The sequence below is a fragment of the Macrobrachium nipponense genome, chromosome 23 (genome assembly GCF_015104395.2).
Source record: "Macrobrachium nipponense isolate FS-2020 chromosome 23, ASM1510439v2, whole genome shotgun sequence".
NCBI classification, from domain to species: domain Eukaryota; kingdom Metazoa; phylum Arthropoda; class Malacostraca; order Decapoda; family Palaemonidae; genus Macrobrachium; species Macrobrachium nipponense.
The window spans coordinates 37,074,726-37,099,187 of NC_061090.1; the positions used below are offsets into that span (position 1 = coordinate 37,074,726).

General features: G+C 38.1%; 1 long non-coding RNA gene across 1 annotated transcript; it reads right to left on the reverse strand.

Moving 5' to 3' along the window:
- Positions 1–10,904: 10,904 nt before the first annotated feature.
- Positions 10,905–20,338, reverse strand: LOC135196413 (uncharacterized). Its single transcript, XR_010310405.1, has 2 exons — positions 20,158–20,338; positions 10,905–12,801 (listed from the first exon to the last, which is right to left on the reverse strand). It is a non-coding gene; the product is annotated as an uncharacterized LOC135196413 (long non-coding RNA).
- Positions 20,339–24,462: the final 4,124 nt, after the last annotated feature.

Consider the following 24,462-nt stretch of genomic DNA (forward strand, 5'->3'; position numbering starts at 1 on the left):
AAGGCCTCACAACAATACTATATCAGTAACAATATTGTAGTATTATCAAGGCCTTGAAAGGCCTCATAACGATATCAAATCAGTAAAAATTTTCTAGTATTATCAAGGCCTTCAAAGGCCTCACGATACTAAATCAGTAACAATATTCTAGTATTATCAAGGCCTTCAAAGGCCTCACAACGATACTAAATCAGTTACAATGTTCTAGTATTATCAAGGCCTTCAAAGGCCTCACATCGATACTAATTCAGTCACAATGTTCAAGTATTATGAAGGCCTTCAAAGGCCTCACAACTATACCAAATCAGTAACAATGTTCTAGTACTATGAAGGCCTTCAAAGGCCTCAAAACGATACTAAATCAGTAACAATGTTCTAGCATTATCAAGGCCTTCAAAGGCCTCACATCGATACTAATTCAGTAACAATGTTCTAGCATTATCAAGGTCTTCAAAGGCCTCACATCGATACTACATCAGTCACAATGCTCTAGTATTATGAAGGCCTTCAAAGGCCTCACAACGATACCAAATCAGTAACAATGTTCTAGTATTATCAAGCCCTTCAAAGGCCTCATAACGATACTAAATCAGTAACAATATTCTAGTATTATCAAGGCCTTCAATGGACTCATAACGATACTAAATCAGTAACAATATTCTAGTATTATCAAGGCCTTCAAAGGCCTCACGACGATACTAAATCAGTAACAATGTTTTAGCATTATCAAGGCCTTCAAAGGCCTCACATCGATACTAAATCAGTCACAATGTTCTAGTATTATGAAGTCCTTAAAAGGCCTCACAACGATACTAAATCAGTAACAATATTCAAGTATTATCAAGGCCTTCAAAGGCCTCACAACGATACCAAATCAGTAACAACGTTTTAGCATTATCAAGGCCTTTCAAGGTCTCACAACGATACAAATCAGTAACAATGTTCTAGTATTATCAAGGCCTTCAAAGGCCTTACAACGATACGAAATCAGTAACAGTATTCTAGTATTATCAAGGCCTTCAAAGGCCTCATAACGATACTAAATCAGTAATAATGTTCTAGTATTATCAAGGCCATCAAAGGCCTGATAACAACACCAAATCAGTAACAGTGTTTTAGTATTATCAAGGCCTTCAAAGGCCTCACAACGATACCAAATCAGTAAGAATGTTCTAATATTATCAAGGCCTTCAAAGGCCTCACAACGATACCAAATCAGTAACAATGTTCTAATATTATCAAGGCCTTCAAAGGCCTCACAACGATACCAAATCAGTAACAATGTTCTTGTATTATCAAGGCCTTCAAAGGCCTCACGATACTAAATCAGTAACAATATTCTAGTATTATCAAGGCCTTTAAAGTCTTCATAACGATATCAAATCAGGAACAATGTTCTTGTATTATCAAGGCCTTCAAAGGCCTCATAACGATACCAAATCAGTAACAATGTTATTGTATTATCAAGGCCTTCAAAGACCTCATAACGATACTAAATCAGTAACAATGTTCTTGTATTATCAAGGCCTTCAAAGGCATTATAACGATACCAAATCAGTAACAATGTTCTAGTGTTATCAAGGCCTTCAAAAGGCCTCACGATACTAAATCAGTAACAATATTCTAGTATTATCAAGGCCTTCAATAGGATCACGATACTAAATCAGTAACAATATTCTAGTATTATCAAGGCCTTTAAAGGCCTCAAGATACTAAATCAGTAACAATATTCTAGTATTATCAAGGCCTTCAAAGGCCTCATAACGATACTAAATCAATGACAATGTTCTTGTATTATCAAGGCCTTCAAAGGCCTCACGGTTCTAAATCAGTAACAATATTTTAGTATTATCAAGGCCTTCAAAGGCCTCACAACGATACCAAATCAGTAACAATGTTCTAGCATTATCAATGCCTTTAAAGGCCTCACAACGATACAAATCAGTAACAGTGTTTTAGTATTATCTAGGCCTTTCAAAGGCCTTACAACGATACGAAATCAGTAGCAATGTTCTTGTATTATCAAGGACTTAAAAGGCCTCACAACGATAATAAATCAGTATTAATGTTCCAGTATTATCAAGGCCTTCAAAAGGCCTCAAAACGATACTAAATCAGTAACAATGTTCTAGTATTATCAAGGCCTTTAAAGGCCTCACAACGATACTAAATCAGTAACAGTATTCTAGTATTATCCAGGCCTTCAAAAGCCTCATAACGATACTAAATCAGTAATAATGTTATTGTATTTTCAAGGCCATCAAAGGCCTCATAACAACACCAAATCAGTAACAGTGTTTTAGTATTATCAAGGCCTTCAAAGGCCTCACAACGATACCAAATCAGTAACAATGTTTTAATATTATCAAGGTCTTCAAATTCCTCACAACGATACCATATCAGTAACAATGTTCTAGTATTATCAAGGACTTCAAAGGCCTCATAACGATACCAAATCAGTAACAATGTTCTTGTATTATCAAGGCCTTCAAAGGCCTCACGATACTAAATCAGTAACAATATTCTAGTATTATCAAGGCCTTTAAAGGAATCATAACGGTGTCAAATCATCAACAATGTTCTTGTATTGACAAGGCCTTCAAAAGCCTCATAACGATACCAAATCAGTAACAATGTTATTGTATTATTAAGGCCTTTAAAGGCCTCATAACGATACTAAATCAGTAACAATGTTCTTGTATTATCAAGGCCTTCAAAGGCCTCACGATACTAAATCAGTAACAATATTCTAGTATTATCAAGGCCTTCAAAGGGATCACGATACTAACTCAGTAACAATATTCTAGTATTATCAAGGCCTTTAAAGGCCTCACGATACTAAATCAGTAACAATATTCTAGTATTATCAAGGCCTTTATAGGCCTCATAACGATACCAAATAAGTAACATTGTTCTAGTATTATCAAGGCTTTCAAAGGCCTCAAGATACTAAATCAGTAACAATATTTAAGTATTATCAAGGCCTTAAAATGCCTCACGATACTAAATCAGTAACAATGTTTTAGTATTATCAAGGCCTTCAAAGGCCTCACAATGATACCAAATCAGTAACAATGTTCTAATATTATCAAAGCCTTGAACGGCCTCACGATACAAATCAGTATCACTGTTCTAGTATTATCAAGGCCTTCAAAGGCCTCATAAAGATACAAATCAGTAGCAATGTTCTAGCACTATCAAGTCCTGCAAAGGCCTCACAACGATACAAATCACTAACAATGTTTTAGCATTATCAAGGCCTTCAAAAGCCTCACGACGATACAAATCAGTAACAATGTTATAATATTATTAAGGCCTTAAAAGGCCTCACATCTTGACCAAATCAGTAACAATGTTCTAGTATTATCAAGACTCTCAAATGCCTCACAACGATACCAAATCAGTAACAATTTTTTAGTATTATCAAGGCCTTCAAAGGCCTCACAATGACACTGAATCAGCAACAGTAAATTAGTATTAACAAGGCCTTAAAAGGCCTCATAACGATACTAAATCAGTAACAATGTTCTAGTATTATCAGGGCCATCAAAGGCCTCACAACGATACTATATCAGTAACAATGTTCTTGTATTAACAAGGCCTTCAAAGGCCTCACAACGATACTAAATCAGTAACAATGTTTTTGTATTATCGAGGCCTTAAAAGGCCTCACAACGATACAAATCCGTAAAAGTGTTCTATTATTATCAAGGGCTTCAAAGGCCTCACAACGATATAAATCAGTAACTATGTTTTAGTATTATCAAGGCCTTCAAAGACCTTACAACATTAAAAATCAGGAACAATGTTCTAGTATTTTCAAGGTTTTCAAAGGCCTCACATCCACACCAAATCGGTAACAATATTCTAGTATTATCAAGGTAGTCAAAGGCCTCATAACGATACTAAATCAGTAACAATCTTCTAGTATTATCAAGGCCTTCAAAAGCCTCACAACGATACCAAATCAGTAACAATGTTTTATTATTATCAAGGCTTTCAAAGGCATCGAACTATACCAAATCAGTAACAATATTCTAGTATTATCAAGGCCTTAAAAGGCCTCGCATCCACACCAAATCAGTAACAATGTTATAGTATCATCAAGGCCTTAAAAGGCCTCACATCAATTTCAAATCAGTAACAATGTTCTAGTATTATGAAGACCTTCAAAGGCCTAACAACGATACCAAACCTGTAACAATGTTCTAAAATTATCAAGTCCTTCAAAGGCCTCATAACGATACCTAATTAGTAACAATGTTCTAGAATTATCAAGGTCTTCAAAGGCCTTACAAAGATACCAAATCAGTAACAATGTTCTAGTATTATCAAGGACTTCAAAGGCCTCACAACGATAAAAATCAATAACAGTGTTCTAGTATTATCAAGTCCTTCAAAGGCCTCACAACGATACGAAATCAGTAACAAAGTTCTAGTATTATCAATGACTTAAAAGGTCTCACAACGATACAAAATCAGTAAGAGAATTCTAGTATTATCAAGGCCTTACAAGACCTCACAACGATACAAATCAGGAACAATGTTTTAGTATTATCAAGGCCTTTAAAGGTTTCACAACGACACAAAATCAGTAACAATATTCTAGTATTATCAAAGCCTTCAAAGGCCTCACAACGATACCAAATCAGTAACAATTTTCTAATATTATCAAGGCCTTCAAAGACCTCACAACGATCCCAAATCAGTAACAATGTTTTAGCATTATCAAGGCCTTTAAAGGCCTCACAACGATACAAATCAGAAACAATGTTCTAGTTATTATCAAGGCCTTCAAAGGCCTTACAACGATACGAAATCAGTAACAATGTTCTAGTATTATCAAGGACTTAAAAGGCCTCACAACGATACTAAATCAGTAACAATGTTCTAGTATTATCAAGGCCTTCAAAAGGCTACAAAACGATACTAAATCAGTAACAATGTTCTAGTATTATCAAGGCCTTCAAAGGCCTAACAACGATACTAAATCAGTAACAGTATTTTAGTATTATCAAGGCCTTCAAAGGCCTCATAACGATACTAAATCAGTAATAATGTTCTAGTATTATCAAGGCCATCAAAGGCCTGATACCAACACCAAATCAGTAACAGTGTTTTAGTATTATCAAGGCCTTCAAGGGCCTCATAACGATACCAATCAGAAAAATAACAATTTCTAAAATTTACCAGGCCTTTCCAAGGCCTCACAACGTACAATCAGTACATGTTCTAGTATTATCAAGGCCTTCAAATGACCTCAAAACGATACCAAATCAGTAAAAAGGTTTCTGTATTATTAAGGCCTTCAAAGGCCACACGATACTAAATCAGTAACAATATTCTAGTATTATCAAAGCCTTCAAAGGGATCACGATACTAAATCAGTAACAATATTCTAATATTATCAAGGCCTTCAAAGGCCTCACGATACTAAATCAGTAACAATATTCTAGTATTATCAAGGCCTTTAAAGGCCTCATAACGATACCAAATCAGTAACAATGTTCTAGTATTATCAAGGCCTTCAAAGGCCTCACGATACTAAATCAGTAACAATATTCAGTATTATCAAGGTTTTTAAAGGCCTCATAACGATATCAAATCAGTACAATCCGTTGCTTGTATTATCAAGGCCTTCAAAGGCCTCATAACGATACCAAATCAATAACAATGTTATTGTATTATCAAGGCCTTCAAAGGCCTCATAACGATACTAAATCAGTAACAATGTTCCTGTATTATCAAGACCTTCAAAGGCCTCATAACGATACCAAATCAGTAATAATATTCTAGTATTATCAAAGCCTTCAAAGGCCTCACGATACTAAATCAGTAACAATATTTTAGTATTATCTAGGCCTTCAAATGGATCACGATACTAAATCAGTAACAATATTCTATATTTATCAAGGCCCTTCCAACCGTCCTCCGATACCAAAATCGTAACAATGTTCTAGTATTTCAAGGCCGTTAAAGGCCTCACGGATACCATCAGTAACAATTGTTCTTAGTATTATCAAGGCCTTTAAAAGGCTCAAAGTAACCAAATAATAACAATTGTTCTAGTTATATCAGGCTTAAGGCCTCACAACGATACCAAATCAGTAACACTGTTCTTGTATTATCAATGCCTTAGAAGGCCTCACATCGACACTAAATCAGTAACAATGTTCTAGTATTATCAAGTCCTTAATCAGTAACAATGTTCTAGTATTATCAAGGCTTTAAAAGGCCTCACAACGATAAAAATCAGTAACTATGTTATAGTATTATGAAGGCCTCAAAAGGCCCTCACATTGACACCAGATCAGTAACACTGTATTGTATTATGAAGGCCTTAAAAGGCCTCACAGTGACACCAAATCAGTAACAATGTTCTAGTATTATCAAGGCCTTAATTAAAAGGCCTCACAGCGATACCAAATCAGTAACAATGTTTTAGTATTATCAAGGCCTTAAAAGGCCTCACAACGATACCAAATCAGTAACAATGTTCTAGTATTATGAAGGCCTTAAAAGAACTCACATTGACACCACTTCTATAACATTGTTCTAGTATTATCAAGGCCTTAAAAGGCCTCATATCCACACCAAATCAGGAACATTGTCCTAGTATTATCAAGGCCTTAAAAGGCCTCGCAACGACACCAAATCAGTAACAATGTTCTAGTATTATCAAGGCCTTAAAAGGCCTCACAACGACACCAAATCAGTAACAATATTCTAGTATTATCAAGACCTTAAAAGGCCTCACAACGACACTAAATCAGTAACGATGTTCTAGTATTATCAAGGCCTTAAAAAGCCTCACATCCACACCAAATCAGTAACACTGTATAGTATTATGAAGGCCTTAAAAGGCCTCACATCCACACCAAATCAGTAAAAATATTCTAGTATTATCAAGGCCTTAAAAGGTCTCACATCCACACCAAATCAGTTACAATTTTCTAGTATTATCAAGGCCTTCAAAGACCTCACTTATACACCAAATCAGGAACACTGATCTAGTATTATCAAGGCCTCAAAAGGTCTCAGAACGACACCAAATCCGTAACAATGTTCTAGTATTACCAAGGCCTTAAAAGGCCCCACAACAACACCAAATCAGTAACAATGTTTTAGTATTATCAAGACCTTAAAAGGCCTCACAACGACACCAAACCAGTAACAATGTTCTAGTATTATCAAGGCCTTCAAAGGCCCCACAACGATACCAAATCAGTAACAATGTTTTAGTATTATCAAGGCCTTAAAAGGCCTCACATTGACACAAGATCTATAACAATGTTCTAAAATTATCAAGACCTTAAAAGGCATCACAACGACACCAAATCAGTAACAATGTTCTAGTATTATCAAGGCCTTAAAACGCCTCACATTGACAACAGATTAATAACAATGATCTAGTATAATCAAGGCCTTAAAAGGCCTCACAACGACACCAAATCAGTAACAATGTTATAGTATTATCAAGGCCTTAAAAGGCCTCACATTGACACCAGATCAATAACAATGTTCTAGTATAATCAAGGCCTTAAAAGGCCTCACAACGACACCAAATCAGTAACAATGTTCTTGTATTATCAAGGCCTTAAAAGGCCTTATATTGACACCAGATCAATAACAATGTTTTAGTATTATCAAGAACTTAAAAGGCCTCACAACGACACCAAATCAGTAACAATGTTTTAGTATTATCAAGGCCTTAAAAGGCCTCACATTGACACCAGATCAATAACAATGTTCTAGTATTATCAAGACCTTAAAAGGCCTCACAGCGACACCAAATCAGTAACAATTTTCTCGTATTATCAAGGCCCTAAAAGGCCTCACAACGACACCAAATCAGTAACCATATTCTAGTATTATCAAGGCCTTAAAAGGTCTTACATTGACACTAGATCTATAACAATGTTCTAGTATTATCAAGGCCTTAAAAGGACTCACATTGTCACCATATCAGTAACAATGTTCTTGTATTAACAAGACCTTAAAAGGCCTCACATTGACACCAGATCAATAACAATGTTCTAGTATTATCAAGGCCTTAAAAGGCCTCATATTGACACCAGAGCAATAATAATGGAGGGATGGATTATGAAATTTAGGGAGAAGCCCAAGCACTGCGACCTATTATGGTTATTCAGCGCTGTAATAGAATGAAATAAATTATCTGATAATGAAATGTAATTGAACATGATTATAATCTGATGTGGATGAAACTAAAAACCTTATTTCATTTAAAAAAAATAAAATTAATAAAATATTTTTTAAATACAAATAAAAGTATAACTACATACACTTGTGTGTATTAGGTGAAAGGTAACATTAAATATTAATGAAATAAGTGAAATTTTATAGTATATATCAATCTCTTTTAAGAACTTTAGGTTATTGACATCATCATCATCTAAAATATAAGAAGGTGGTTTCCCTCAAAGACCAAATTTCCTGCGGGCAGCACCATACACTGGTCAACAAAGAACATGCTCAACAGGCAGCTACAGCGAGCACAGACAGGAGCCTCACTTCCTTTAAGTATAAAGCTGTCTCTCAATCGGGAATGGCCAAGACGAAGTCTCGTTAAATCAATCTCGGTCCTCCTGTCTCTATGAAACGAAGACTGCCAAAAATTCAAGATAGGTCCGATTGCCTTCAGCTTCTTGTTTCTGGCAAGGAGGTTTGAGGACCATCGCTCCTGCCATTTGTGGCGGTTATAGCTTCGAATAGGAGACTTCATATCAATGTATGGAACTTCATGGATATCGAGTGATTTTTTAATTACATACTCTTTTTGCTGCTCTATCAGCTTTTTCATCACCTTTAATCCCTACATGGGCAGGAACCCAGCAGAACGAAACTTTTGTGTTTGCAAGAAATTCGAAACGGCCTCTCTTGAGCTTGGAGAATCCAAGGTTGTGATGAATTGCAAATATTAAGACTCTCCAAATCACTTTTAGAATCCGAATATATTACAAATTTCTTCTTCTTGGTACGATGAAGAACAGCTAATGCTCTATTAATGGCAGAAAGTTCTGCTGTATATACTGAAACCGAATATGGTAGTTTTGTAGCCTCAAGTCTTTTCTGTAATTACGGCTAGCCCAACTCCCTCTCTTGACTTGGAACAGTCTGTATAAATCTTATACGCACCATCATGAGTTACATCATGTTATAAGAATAAACTCTTTGCCATTTTATCAGAAAGGTTCTTCTTTACCATAGTTTTGTTACAAACTTTTGCTTTACGGATAAGCCATGGGGGGAATCTGGAGGCAACTGAGAAACATTCTGATTTTTTAGAGTATCATTATTCACTTCTTGATGTAGCCTTATCTGGAAAGGGACAGATGACCATGGCTTAAATTTCCTGTTGTCAAGTTGGCGAATGACCTTATTGGAAGGGTTTTCGGATTTTTTTTTTTTTTTTTTTTTTTTTTTTACGTGCATTATGTTGCGCAGACCCAGTTCCTTCCGTTGTAAGTCAAGTGGCAATTGATGGGTATCTACATACAGACTCAACAGATGATGTCCGGAATTCGGAAAGCACCAGAGTAAATTCGTAATCCCATGTTATGGACAATATTGAGGTCGTTAAGTTTGCTTTTACACGCTGAAGAATAAATCTGACACCCACAATCTAGCTTTGATCTACAAAGTGCATTAAAGTCTTAATAAACATTTCTTGTCAGCTCCCCACTCATATCCAGAGACCACTTTCAAAAGATTAGAAGATGTTTTAAGGTTATGAATATGTTTGGTCCAGGTAAGTTTTGAGTCAAAAGTCATTCCCAAAAATTTGACATCGGCAGCATATGGTAAAATAGATCCTTCTTAGTTTTAAATTAGGTACAACCTCTTTACGCCTGCTCCATGAAAGGCGGATAGAAACACTCTTAATGGCTGAAAATTTAAAACCATTTAGCCTGGCCCATTTGCAGACAGAATCAATAGCTTTCTGTAGATATCGGCATGCAGATATAGCATCGTAGGCAGTGCAATAAATGGCCAAATCATCCACAAACAATGAAGCTCGAACTGGGCTTGGAACTTCATCCACGATGCTATTTATGGAAACAGCAAAGAGGGTCACACTGAGAACACTTCCTTGTGGAACACTTTCCTCTTGTTTAAAGGGGGACAACAAAGTTCCCTACTTACACTTTTATAAATCTCTCTGATAGGAAAGAATGAATGAACGAATTATGTTGCCCTTAATACCCATTGTCTGTAGTTGTTTAAGAATTCCATTACGCCGAGTAGTGTCATAAGCTTTTTCTAAATCAAAGAAGACCCCTATTGTCTGACACGGATTGACAAAACCCTGCTGAATTTGGTTGGAGAGTCTCATAAGTGGGTCAAGGGTAGATCTATTTTTACGAAACCCAAATTGGAAACGAGAGAGAAGCTAATTTGATTCCAAGTGCCATACCAAGCGATAATTCATCATTTTTCCATTAACTTGCGAACACAGCTTGTTAGTGCTATAGGTCTATAACCTAAACTTTGTTGGGGATCTTTATTTGGTTTTTGAACGGGGATCATGATGGAAATTTTCAAGGATCTCGGCATAACTCCAGTCTCCCAAATCTTATTAATGATCTTAAGGCGGCAGTATTTGGCCTCTTCAGGTAGCTTCCTACGCATTATATATAAAATAGTATCTTCACCAGGAGAAGTGTCATCTGTTGAAGAGTGTGTTTCATGTAGTTCTTGAAGAGAGAATCTTGCATTGTATGCCTCCCGGTTATCACCAGATAGATTCAGATTGACCTGTGTGTTCCTGATTCTCTGGAATTCACTAGAATAGTTTTTAGGGCTAGAAATGTTGGAGAAATATTGACCCAATGATTCAGCTACATCTGAAGGGTTTGTAATGAGGTTATTTCCTACTCTCAAAGAGGGAGTTTTGGGTGGCACAGCATATACCACATTCCAATTCTTGATACGTATTACTACTCAGAATTTACTAAAACTCCTTATATCACTACTTTTGAATTCATATTTGTAAAATAAACAACAATCTAAAGGTGTTACTCCGTATGAATGGTCTCCTTAAAACATGAAAAATAATTATGCGCCACTGACTACTTCAATATTCACCTATGATAACCAATTGTCAAATTCCTTTCCACTTGCATTGCATTTTTGGGAGGCTCTCCTCTTAGCTCTCAACTGGTTTGTGAGGAGGCGGGTCCTCTTGCCAGTTTCCTTGATGGACTAGTCTTCTTCCTCTTATAAATCCCAAATCTTGTAAGTTCATGGGAATAATGGACAGTCTGGTACTCTGTAGTGCACATGATAGTTTTTCTAGTGTTTTCATTGCAACGATACTCCACCCATTCTTATTCCTCCATGCTCTTACACGGTGACGCACTTGCAAGCTGTTAATTCCAGTCTTTTCCATAAATGCCTTTAATGTTTTTGTTTCAAATTTTACAGTTGCTTCTAGATATCTCATACTCATAGTACATGCACTTATGCCCTTAACACATTACTAAATTTATGGGTAAACTGTAACAGCTCGTTAATGTTTCATCTGTCATGTTGTTATGGATTCTGCTGTTAGTAAATATTAAGTGTTTATCATCTGTTCTCTTGTTTAAATAGTTCAATTGCTCATTGATTAACTGCTAAATATTTACATTCTGACCTACAGCTATTTCCAAGCTCTTGTTTTCTTCAAGTTTGTTGTCTTTCATGGGCCAAGTGGTCAGTGACAAAACAATTCAATTGCAATTCGAATCTCTCGACCTGAGATCTTTCCCACACATTTCTTGCAATGAAACTGCCGTGTTATGTGGTACCTGTCATTGACTAGGCTATAGTACATTGGCGCACCTTAAGTCAAAGTCAATGTGTAGGTAAAAATCAGAAGTAACCGCTTGTCTGCAGGATACTGGCTCGTCAGCTCCCCTAATTGCCCAATGCCAACCACAGTCTCATTTTTGCACTGCATGAGGATGCCTAGATTCTCATCACAAGTATTGTTTTGCAGAGGAGTTCAACCCACAGAGTGGCAAGATCCATACTAGTGACCATTGTTGTCCTTGGGTGGGGAAGGCTGAAGAAGAAGCCGTTGGGAAAAGCCACAGGTAGCAGTCTGTTATCTCCTTAGAAGTCATTTCTGCTCTGTGAGGTGCATGCCTTGTGGAGTGGCACCCATGCTTGCCTTTCCTTGGCCTAGTGGTCTGGAATCTCCAAGGACGACTACACTTTATGTGGGGTACATGAACTTTTGGGAAGAGTGGCCATCCTACAAGACTTCGACGAGATAATGAAGCTGTGGGTCTCTCGCCTTCACTTGTGGCTTTCTAAATTCATTGGGTGTAATCCTAGCATAGCCATACCACATAAGTACCTGTCATTGTGGATTGATGAACCCAAGGGGTTGATATCACTGTGACACCTAAGACTACAAACTAGAGGAGGATGCTCAATTCTATAAAGCAAATAAACGTCTCATTGTCCAACTGCGATGTGCATGCACGGTTCAAGATTCCCAAATGTTCCTATCTACAACTGAGGAAATCCAGCGTCAGGGAAATAACAGTTGGGTAAGAAAACCCTGAAGAGTTTGACTCTAATCAGATGTTGTCGAGACGAATCTTATAGATTGTATGCTCTTGACCACAATAGATGTATTCAGTCAAAATCTTCTTGTTACTTTTTTCATGAGCACTAATTTTGGCTATGGTCTTCAACCTACAATTCTTCTCAACTTGTAGTGTTCTTCGTTTTGAGAAAGGCCAGGATAGTACTTCATTTCACTCACGAAGCACTGTGGTGGCTAACCTGCAATGATAAAGTGTCTCAATAAAACAAAACTTGCTTGAATACGATTTGTTATAACTTTAACCTTCCCTTGTAAAGACTTCATCAAGATATAGCAATCACATATGCTGGAAATTGGAATAGGCAGCCATGAATATCAATAGTAAGGGCTCAGCTAAATGGTGCGAATTGACTGAATACAAACTCCTTTTATGGGACTACATTCTATGCAAATGACCTTTTGATTACAGTGCTGCTCAAAAACCTTTCACTTGGAATGTTAGTTGTTGACAAAAAACTCTGAAACAAATCAGATTCTTACGAACTGTTCATGACAGTAGCGGAGACCCTTCAAGTTCCTTGATAAAATTGGTTATCACAGCGACTCTTTTACAGTCAGTAATGACACCCACAAATCATTTAGAGCAATACCACTTCAGATTAACCAAATAAACTAGAAATATGAGAAAATGTAAATGGTGGCTGAAAAATTTAAAACTAAAATTGCAAAGTATCTCAACTTCACTAAAGAAAATTCAGAGGTTTCTTGGTCTAGATCAGGCAACATACTTTGTTACACTGCTACAAACACGTGTTTCTTTACCTCTGATCAGGTATCAAATAAATGACATACACGCTACCTTACCATTCATCATCAATGCCCAGCCACATGACATTACTACCGAAGAAAATTGTAACTTCAAGCTGGATGTGAAGTGATCAACAATTCAGAACGCCCAGAGACCTAAAAACCAAGACATCAGTTAGTACTGTGTTGTCTGAATGAATTCCCAAATCCTGGCAGAAGGGTTAGACCTACATGAATATTTGGAGGTTGCAGATTAGGACAAATAATGCCCCAAAATTATGTCCGTACCTTATTTTCCCTCTTTTGATCAGCAAGTTTTAGGAGTTCTAAGCTAAGTGCAGGATGGAGCTTGTTACTTGAGGGTTTACCCAGGTCCCACAACACTTCCATAGGGTTCGTAGCAGCAGGACCCCCATTATCAAATTAACTGTCTACTCATCGGCTATAATATTTGATCACACTGCAAATTCCACAGTCACTGTTTGATCTTCCATATCAGAGCATTGATTAAACAAAAAGTTAAGTTTCTTTTAGAAAAGTCCTCAAATCCTCAATCTGCCTCAGTTCAAGAAGAAGCTTGTTGTTTAATCTAGGAGCTGCACATTTAAAAGCCCCCCACCCCACTTCAGGACTAATGTATCTTTACTATGTTGCATGAATCGTTAATTTGCATATTTACTGTCAATCTGAGCACTCGTCTATCTATCTATTTATTAAAATTAATCAATCTTTTAATAAGTGATCTCCTGCCTACATTTCCCATTACCTTATGTTACTTATTTCCTAAGGAAAACCTTAAAATTCTTTGGGAAGTTTCTTGAATCCAAGTCAATGGCCCCTGTGGTGGGTGGGCTAATTTCTAGTGAATAAGGTTCATGTTCTGAATAATAATAATAATAATAATAATAATAATAATAATAATAATAATAATAATAATAATAATAATAATAATAATAATAATAATAATAATAATAGAAAAATATGCCTTAGTCAACATACAAAAGGGCAAAGTAACAAGGACTTAAGGGATAAAGCTACCAGATGGGAACAACATCAAACACATAGATGACTCGGGATACAAATACCTGGGAATAATGGAAGAAGGGGATATAAAACATTAAGAGATGAAGGACACGATCAGGAAAGAATATATGCAGAGACTCAAGGCAACACTCAAGTCAAAACTCAACGCCGGAAATATGATAAAAGCCATGAACACATGGGCAGTGCCAGTAATCAGATACAGCGCAGGAATAGTGGAGCGGACGAAGGCAGAACTTCGCAGCATAGACCAGAAAACAAGGAAACATACGACAATACACAAAGCACTACACCCAAGAGCAAATACGGACAGACTATACATAACACGAAAGGAAGGAGGGAGAGGACGACTACTAAGTATAGAGGACTGCGTCAACATCGAGAATAGAGCACTGGGGCAATATCTGAAAACCAGCAAAGATGAGTGGCTCAAGAGTGCATGTGAAGGAGGACTGATAAAAAGTAGACAAAAGCCCAGAAATATACAGAGACAGGAGAAAGACAAGCAGAACAGAGGACTGGCATAACAAACCAATGCACGGACAATACATGAGGCAGACTAAAGAAATAGCCAGCGATGACACGTGGCAATGGCTACTGAGGGGAGAGCTCAAGAAGGAAACTGAAGGAATGATAACAGCGCCACAAGATCAGTCCCTAAGAACCTGATATGTCCAAAGAACGATAGATGGAAATAACATCTCTCCCATATGTAGGAAGTGCAATACGAAAAATTAAACCATAAACCACATAGCAAGCGAATGTCCGGCACTTAAACAGAACCAGTACAAAAAGAGGCATGATTCAGTAGCAAAAGCCCTCCACTGGAGCCTGTACAAGAAACACCAGCTACCTTGCAGTAATAAGTGGTACGAACACCAACCTGAAGGAGTGATAGAAAACGATCAGGCAAAGATCCTCTGGGACTATGGTATCAGAATAGATAGGGTGATACGTGCACATCGACCAGACGTGACGTTGATTGACAAAATCAAGACTAAAGTATCACTCATTGATGTCGCAATACCATGGGACACCAGAGTTGAAGAGAAAGAAAGGAAAAAAATGGATAAGTATCAAGACCTGAAAATAGAAATAAGAATGATATGGGATATGCCAGTGGAAATTGTACCCATAATCATAGGAACACTAGGCATGATCCCAAGATCCCTGAAAAGGAATCTGGAAAAACTAGAGGTTGAAGTAGCTCCAGGACTCAAGGACTCATGCAGAAGAGTGTGATCCTAGAAACGGCGCACATAGTAAGAAAAGTGATGGACTCCTAAGGAGGCAGGATGCAACCTGGAACCTCACCCTATAAATACCACTCAGTGGAATTAGAGGACTGTGATAGAGCAATAATAATAATAATAATAATAATAATAATAATAATAATAATAATAATAATAATAATAATAACAATAATGGAGAAACAAATCCACATTATGTAAATGTACATATATTTAAGTTTAAAACAGAAAAGATAGCTTTCGGAATCTGTACGGTTCCCCTTATCAAGGGGAACCGTACAGATTCCCGAAAGCTATCTTTTCTGTTTTAAACTTAAATATATGTACATTTACATAACTGTGGATTTGTTTCTCCATTTGAAGACTCGTGCTACTATGAGGAATTTTTAATAATAATAATAATAATAATACTGAGATGCTGACATAACCACATACTGGGAGTCTCTTCAGTACCTATAGTCTCTGTACCTCTCTGTGAAGCAATGAAAGCCTGAAAGGACACCTTATCAAGGAACAACATAATTACCTTCAGAAACCAGCCAACATCCTATGTAGCTCACTTTGCATGAAAGCACTTAACCCACCTCACTTTCATAAACAAGTATCATAGAAAAATCAGAAGCACAGGATGAATAACTCCATAAAATGTACACAGTACGACAGACCTACAACTCCGAATGAAATCTCTGGGTTTGCAAGAAAGTTCGTAACCTTGTCATTGTGTATTTAAGACAGAAACTTCAGTCACGAGTTTAGACCAGTCCTGTGCAAATTTATTGATCTATTCCCATCATGAGGTTCGTGCATTTATGTAAGAACTATATATATAAAACCTTCTGAAAGTCAACGTTTATGGCAAAGGGGATTTATGCATATTTTACTAAACGTATAAGTATTTTATGCACTCGTATCGAACTTTGAGTTATCGACAGATTAATGGGTCTTTATTCCCCTGAAGGATTATCTAACCAGACGAAAAAGTTACGAGTTGTGTAGCATTGTACCTCGCCGTCAGGTTACATTTTTTTTTTTTTTTTTTTTTTTTTTTTACCTCGAGTCAGGTTACGTATTTTATGAAGTGGTTCCTGGTTCCTACTTTTATGAAATGCTTTCATAAGGCATTCTTAAAAACCAGTACGTCAAAATTGATCAGCGTTTATTTCAACTACTTAATTATTAGTGTGTAACGAAACTATGCACATTTCACATTCAAATATCAAACCTACGTTAATGATGAAAACACTCGACAAAACAAGAACATTTTCTTGTGATGTTTCCTTTGCTTGACAGTCAGACAGAGCTCCGCCCCTTCCCCCAACCCCCATATTTCGATGCTAAACCTCGTATGCTCGCAAACCTGGAGACCTCACTCGTGACTCCAAAAGCCATACGCGTTTATTATAATTCGGCATAATGCATTTGTCAGTATTAGGGAAATAGGGTAAACAACCGAGCGGACTAGCTGCGGCCACCTAACCCGTGTTCGGACCCACCTTCAGAAATATTACTTTAACACCTCCTGACACCGGAGATGGGCACCAGTCACGAGTCTTATGTCTCGAGGTGTCTCCCTTATTCTATATACCTTGGCTCCCACGACCTATGACTCGGGACTGGTGCCCATCTCCGGTGTCCGGGCGTGTAAAAGTACTTTTTCTGAAGGTGGCTCCGATCACGGTTAAGGTGGCCGCGGCTAGTCCACTAGGTTGTTTACCCTTGTGGTCCCACGAACAATCGCTGGTCAGTCAATTTGATTAAACCAGAAAGTCACCTCTCGTTTAATAAGCTTGACGAAACGAGCTGTGTCATGACCAACTCTTAAAACATTTCAATCCATGTTTCACTCTTTGTCAAGACTTTTTTTTCATTGTTAATCCTTTTCAATAAAGCTATTTTTTTATTATTTATTTAAATAAAAAAAGTTTATTTACAAATATGGCAATTTTCATTTAACTTTTTTTTACAGTATTATTATTATATACATACCTAATAATTCGAGTTTATCTCGAGTTTAAAGGAGTTCTTTCATAAATCATTGTTACAACTGATTTTAGTTTGTCACCATAAATGAATTTTCAGGAGCCATCTGCAATAATTTATTTTACCTTTGAGAAAACTAAAGGTTCAGAACAGAAGCCTAATCAGTTAGAACTGAAAAACAATTTTATAAAATTTTATGTTCCAATGAAATGGGCGTGAAAACCCACTCCTCAATAGACCCCTGCCTCCCCTTAACACATAGACGTAGTACCATGACTTTGTTAACCTTCTATTCTAATAACCTCTTAAGGTGCATCACTTCGATTCAACTATGGTATATGTACCTAACTTCAGAAGAGCATGTCAATGCCCTTTGTTAAAACTAACTGCAAACATTTACTCAAAACCAAGTAGTACTTCTGTCTTCAGCAGTACCTGATATAACAAAATCAAGACACATGCAATAGTCACTCTACACCCATATTGAATGTGTTGACAACATCTGCATGTCAAATTTTATGGCATTCAATATTTTCTGAAATCCACTTACTCTCTCTCGCCCTACTTAAAATGATAATTGTTCCTTCCTGCCTCAATTGAACTAATAAGCCAGTTATTTCATCACTGCCCATTGGAGCTTAGGATCTGGTATTCTGAATGCATGCTACGTCTACTAAAACTCTGGTGACCTTTAATCCTTTCGATAATGCATCCTTCTTGTCTGTGTTTCGAGATAGTGTAGATTTGACCACCATTAAAGTGTGCACCTTATAATTCTTCGAGTCTGCATGTACGAGTGAGTGACAAAAATAAATGCTAGGGTCCTTTATCTGTCATCATACCGCCCTCAGTTGTATGGTGACATACGGAAGCCCACAGGTAAAGCTCACACAACACACCACTCTACAGTGATAGACTGTCACTGTAATTATGTCTGAAGTATCAGACAACAGAACCAAGTTTCGAAGAAATCAGCATTCTACAAATGGCTGATGGTCACTAAAACTGGCGTCGCACACCATTCTACAAGGAACGTCAGGAATAGCAAAGTATTAACTTTACTAGGCTGCACTGACGAACTATCCAAGATAGCATAATTTAACTTATATTAATGTTTTGAGGGTAATTCTAGGCAATACTCCGCACGGACTGCAAGGAACGGTACTTCGATTACGAAAGCCACTAGGGATTGGGGCGTCCAATGTATTTCGCAGCGCTTAATACTAGCCCCTGGGGGGGTTAATTTAGTCGACCCCCAAATATAACGGCGAAGTCTTCATAAGCAACCCAAATACTACAGGAAACTAATTCCCAAAGAAATACCCAACGCGGAGTTATTACCTAGGTGTACCGATTTGAGAACTAGTAATTATGCTGGAACTCATTCAGTATGGATTTATCAACTAAGGCTATTCAGCGCTGAAACGGAAATTGACAGTAAAATGTTTGAAAGGTGTAACAAGAAGCAACCCTAGCAGTTGCACTGTGAAACAATTTCTAGGAGAGGGTGGACAGTAAGATGGAAGAAAGGGAATATGAACGGAGGTACTGTAAAACGAATGAGATTTTTGCAGTTAGGGGCCGAAGGGACGCTGCAAAGAACCTAAAGAAATGCCTATATTGCACCGAATGAGGTGCACTGACGGCGCTCCCCTCCTACGAGACTCATTCAGTATGATCTTAGCAACGACGACCTCATTATTCCTCTAACGTGTGAGCTTTTGAATACATGGGTCTAAGATTTGCACTATTAAGAATTTGTACTTTTAAAGTTTAAAGTCTTTTGTATTAGTGAACAGTATTTTTGAAGATTGGACTTCCATGATGGAGCCTAAACATGATCAGAATGTCTGGTTAATGTCTGGCTAACTATGCACGAACGATTGCAAAACCCTTACCATACGAAAGGCCTTATATAAGCAGCCAACTTAAGCTAAAAGTCCAGTTGGATTGTTACAAAAGGAATTACAAACAAACTAAAAGGTTTTTGAGTGATACTACAGTGAAATCCATTGATATCTAACTCTGGCTCTTCTATCCGTTCAAAACCTTCCGTTTCTGCCAAATTTTCGTTGATCCTCCAATGTTGGAGCAGCATTGAATGTTATCACATCATGATTGCCAAGTTTCAATCATGGGTAGATCTATATTGTTATTCCGCGACGGCCTAGACTATGGCATTTGCGGTTTTTCTATGCAGTTTTACCTCCTGAACAAGAATTTTAAGTAATATTTATTCGGACGACTATAATGAACCCCCAGGGGCTCGTACTAAACACGGCGAAATACATTTGACGTCCCAATTCCTGGTGGCTTTCGTATTCGCGGGGACGAACGATGCGGTGGTTATATAGAAATACCCAACCATGTTCCAGTAGGGAACATTTTAACTTACCAGGTAAAACCTCTTCCTGATTACCAGACCATGTGTTAGTAATTCTACAATGAATCAACATCAAGCAGCACCCGAGAGCATATTCCTAAATGGTAAACAGACCACAAGGAACACCTACTTACAAGATATCATCAGGGAGAGGACATAGTAATCACGATTTGCCAATTTCCTTTGGACGAAGAGGGCCAATAGATCGCAAAATGTGGCGACTACCAACTACAAAATTCGTATGAACTGGTCCCCCCACACTCTCCGCCACCACAATGGCCTCTTCCAGAGTGCGACTGTGCGGGCAACTAAACCCTCACGGCCTCACGGCCTCATCTGATGATCATTTACCCTCCAACACAGATGACTCTTGTATCGGGTTTCCTCATTGGCTGAATGGAGCCTTACTGTTTTGGCGAAAAAAGCTCGTAGGTTCTCTCCCATTGGCTGGTTGATGGAAGCAGAGGCACAATTTCTTTTAGTGATATCTGTCGCCTTCATTGCAAATAATTAAGTATACGAATGGGTAATTTCTCTATCAAGAAATTTGGGTATTTAACGATCCAATAAGGCTGAGGGTGCATTCTGAAAAATGCTTCTTTCCAATGCATATAAGTTTTGCGCTGCATTTACTGAAATAGTCATTCGTTGCGTATATACACACGCACCCAAACAATATATTTACGTACACATACTTATTTAAAACTGTATAATTCTTATAAACATAGATCAGGTTCACCTAGAACACATGCATGCGTACATACATACGTACACAAAAAAGGTACGTATTTTTCAGCCTTTTACTATCCAAGCCAAGAGAACCTGTACGGAATATCGTCAAATCGTTGCTCCTGAATATTTTTGAAAGATTCTCGCCAGTTCTTTATTGTTACTCTCATTTCGTCCCTTTCTTCCATCGACGACCGCTTTTTGACACTATAAAACTTATGGTCAGTAAAATAAAACAAGTTTGCTCTATAATTTATGACAATGGGTCGTTTTTCTGAACAGGCTTCTTCAGCTGCTGCTGTTTTTGGCGTGGTATAAACAGATCTTGACTGGATGCAATTGAAGAATAAGACAACGGAGAGAGAGAGAGAGAGAGAGAGAGAGAGAGAGAGAGAGAGAGAGAGAGAGAGAGAGAGAGAGAGAGAGAGAGACGTCCATAACTACAACTTATCCAATTATTTGCAGAATAAGTTACAATCAAGATTACAAAACTTAGTCTGCAAGTGCATCATTCAATACCTAAGTATTAAAGGTTGCTACATTATTTTTGTCTAAAAATTGGTAACATTGTGACCCTAGGTTCCAGTCACCCAAAACTCAAATGTTTGCACTTTTGCATCGGCAGGGTCTAACGACTTGTAACAGATAACACCCACAAAAAGTTAGGTCGGTTTTTATCTCTCGAAATACACAGAAACTTCTATAAACTCAGGGGAGCATCAAAGGTCTTCCCCAATAAGGTGTTCTCCGTTCAATGCCCTTACATTGAGCCAAGCTTCCAGATAAGTATGGCATCTCATTACACCACGCTAAAGAACATTAAGAACAGACATAACTCAAAAGGCATACAATTGGGGACTGAACATAACTACCAAGAACATGCTGTGTTCACAACCAACATTAATGGAGGCATTGCCCATACACGCACAAAAAATGATGAAGAAAGTAGAAAGGTTCTGAAAGTGAATTTTATGAAGACCTCATCAAAGCCATGAAACAGTTCAAAGTTTCATTACAAGTTAAGGTTCCTTTATGTAACTGATTCTCGAGGTAGCAAATGACATTTTTTTCGCTATTCATTGAAAGATTGTTGCTCAAAATGTGTGATCCACTTGGCCACCTCAGCAAGGTCCAAGAGCTTTCAACGTCCTTTCAAACCAGTGACCATCACACAAGAATCCACCCAAATTTCTTAGTCTCCTTGAGGAGGAGCTAAACAGTCAAATCTGCAAGTGGACGATCCTCTGTAGAGTGTAGTTAGTAAGTCTCTCCATGTCCTCTGAGAGAGAAAATCGCCGAAGCGGTAAAATAAAAATTGTCTCCCGTGTGCCGGTGTTTCGGAGTGAGTGCGGAAGCGGAATTTTTTTTTTTTTTTTTTTTTTTTTTTAAATCACAGCGCGCTTAGTTTTCAAGACTAAGAGTTCATTTTTGGCTCCTTTTTTTTCATTGGCTGAGGTTTAGTATGCAACCATCAGAAATGAAAAAAAAATATCATTATCATATATAAATAATGCAATATATGATAGCGCAAAAACGAAATTTCATATATAATTGTATTCAAATCGCGCTGTGCGCAAAACGGTTAAAGGTAACCAGTTAATTTTTTTTTTCGTTGTAATGTACACTAAATTGCAATCATTTTGGTATATAACACATTGTAAAACAATAAAAGCAACACAGAGAAAATATTATCACAAAATAATGCATGAATTCATAACGCGCGAACGTAAACAAATATTTTTTTCAAAAATTCACCATAAATCTAAATTTTGTCATAGACTTCCAAATTCTTTCAAAATGAAGGCAAATGATTGAATATTACTATACTGTAAGAGTATTAGCTTACAATTGCAGTTTTTGACCATATCTGACGAGTTAAAGTTTACCGAATGTCAATTTTTTTTATATATTTCTTTTTATATGCAATTATTTCGGAAATTAGAAAAGTTACAACCTTCAAATATTTTTCGTTTTATTTTACATGAAATTGCACACATTTTCATATTGTCAGGGAACAAAAAAATTCTGAATCCCTGCCACGAAATCCGGGACGAAATCAAGTGTAGTCGATTCCCGTCCCCTCAAGTGTTTCACGCCCCTGAGGAGGTTGTAAAGTTTGCTCAGCTTCTCGCTGCTGCTGGGTTTAGCAGAAAGATGGTCTTGATAGTCAGATCCTTGTCTGAAAACTCTCAGGGAGGCTAGTAGTTTTGCAAGTAAAACTCTTAAGACAAGAGTCACTTCCCACTCAGGGGACCTGAGCTCCCTGAGTGAGCAAGACCTCTTGAAGCTCCTCATTGAAGGGACATCTCAATTGGAGAGGAGACCTCCAATCCTTGTGGTTTCGGGACCAAGGCCAGGGCCAGCCTGCCGCCCTTAACCATCAAGACAGAGATAAGCTTCCTGGCGAAGAGAGATAGGGAATCCATGATCTGTAAAGAATGGCTCTGCGCAGAGAGCAACAAGGTTGTCCTACAGGTGTTGGGACGCTCCCTCTGTGCTGCTTATGGGTCCAGCACAACAGAGGAGAATCCTGGGAGTTTCTGTTGTGCCGGATGGCAAAGAGATCCATTCACATGATTCTGGCGGCTGAGCTTGTCTGCCATTCCATCCTCGTGTCAGGGTTTTACCTGACTGACAGCTCTATTGAGTGAACCATAGTTCGCTCATGCACCTGCACTGTCAACCGATGCAATGGGAGGGTACAATATGTGACCCCCGTCGTGTTGACGCATGCCACCACTGTGGTGCTATCACCCATCACCACCTCTAGTGTCCCATCATTTGAACCCAAAAACTTTAGGGGCCTGATAAAACACCACCTTAAGATTCAGGATGCTGATGAGAACGTGCTTGTCTTGTCGATCCCGCACTCCTGTTGTCAGTACCTACAGGTGTGCACCTCTCCCCTCCTTTGATGCATTCCAGGACAGAAGCATGTCTGGAGGGAGTGTGTGCATTACCTCTCATATTACGAGTTTCCTGTCTTCCTGTCACTAGGCTAACTCCTTCCTCGCTTCCACTGTGAGAGGTACAAGGAAGGATTGCAGATTCTGGGTTTGTGCGCTACAACCCCTCGGTCTCTATGCAGAGACCGAAGGAGAAGAACTCCCGTAATGGACTACTTCTCAGGGATGACAGGAGACTGATCATGACTTGCCCAAGCTGAGCTAGCTGTTCCTGTCGAGACAGAAAACAGATGAGCTGCCCTCCCAAACTTGCTGATCCATCGATCAGCCCGTCCGGGTACTTTATCCTCTGCTTGGGGAAGAGATCTGTCCTCTCGACTTTACCATGATCCTCAGATCGTGACCATGTCGAGAGAAAAACAATCTCTGCCCTTAGTAACTGGGAGTAATGACTTGCCAGTACTAATCCCTTGTCGAGATACTTCCAGAGATGGATCCCGACTGAGTGGGCCCAAGCTGATACCGGTGTGGACACTCATGTGAACACCTGAAGGGCGGTTGAGAATCCAAAGCCAATTGCCCTGAACTGGAACTCCGTGCTACTCGAGGATAAAGCGGAGGTACTTCCTGTAGGACTGATGGATGAGTATCCGAGAATACTTATCCTTCAGGTCCACCAAAAGCATGAAATTGTTCTCCCCAAAAGAGGCGAGCGCGAAGCCTGCCGCCTCCATCGTGACCCAAGTCTGTTGAGTGAAATGGCTCAAGGGAGAGAGATACACCACTCTCCAGCCCCTTGTAGCC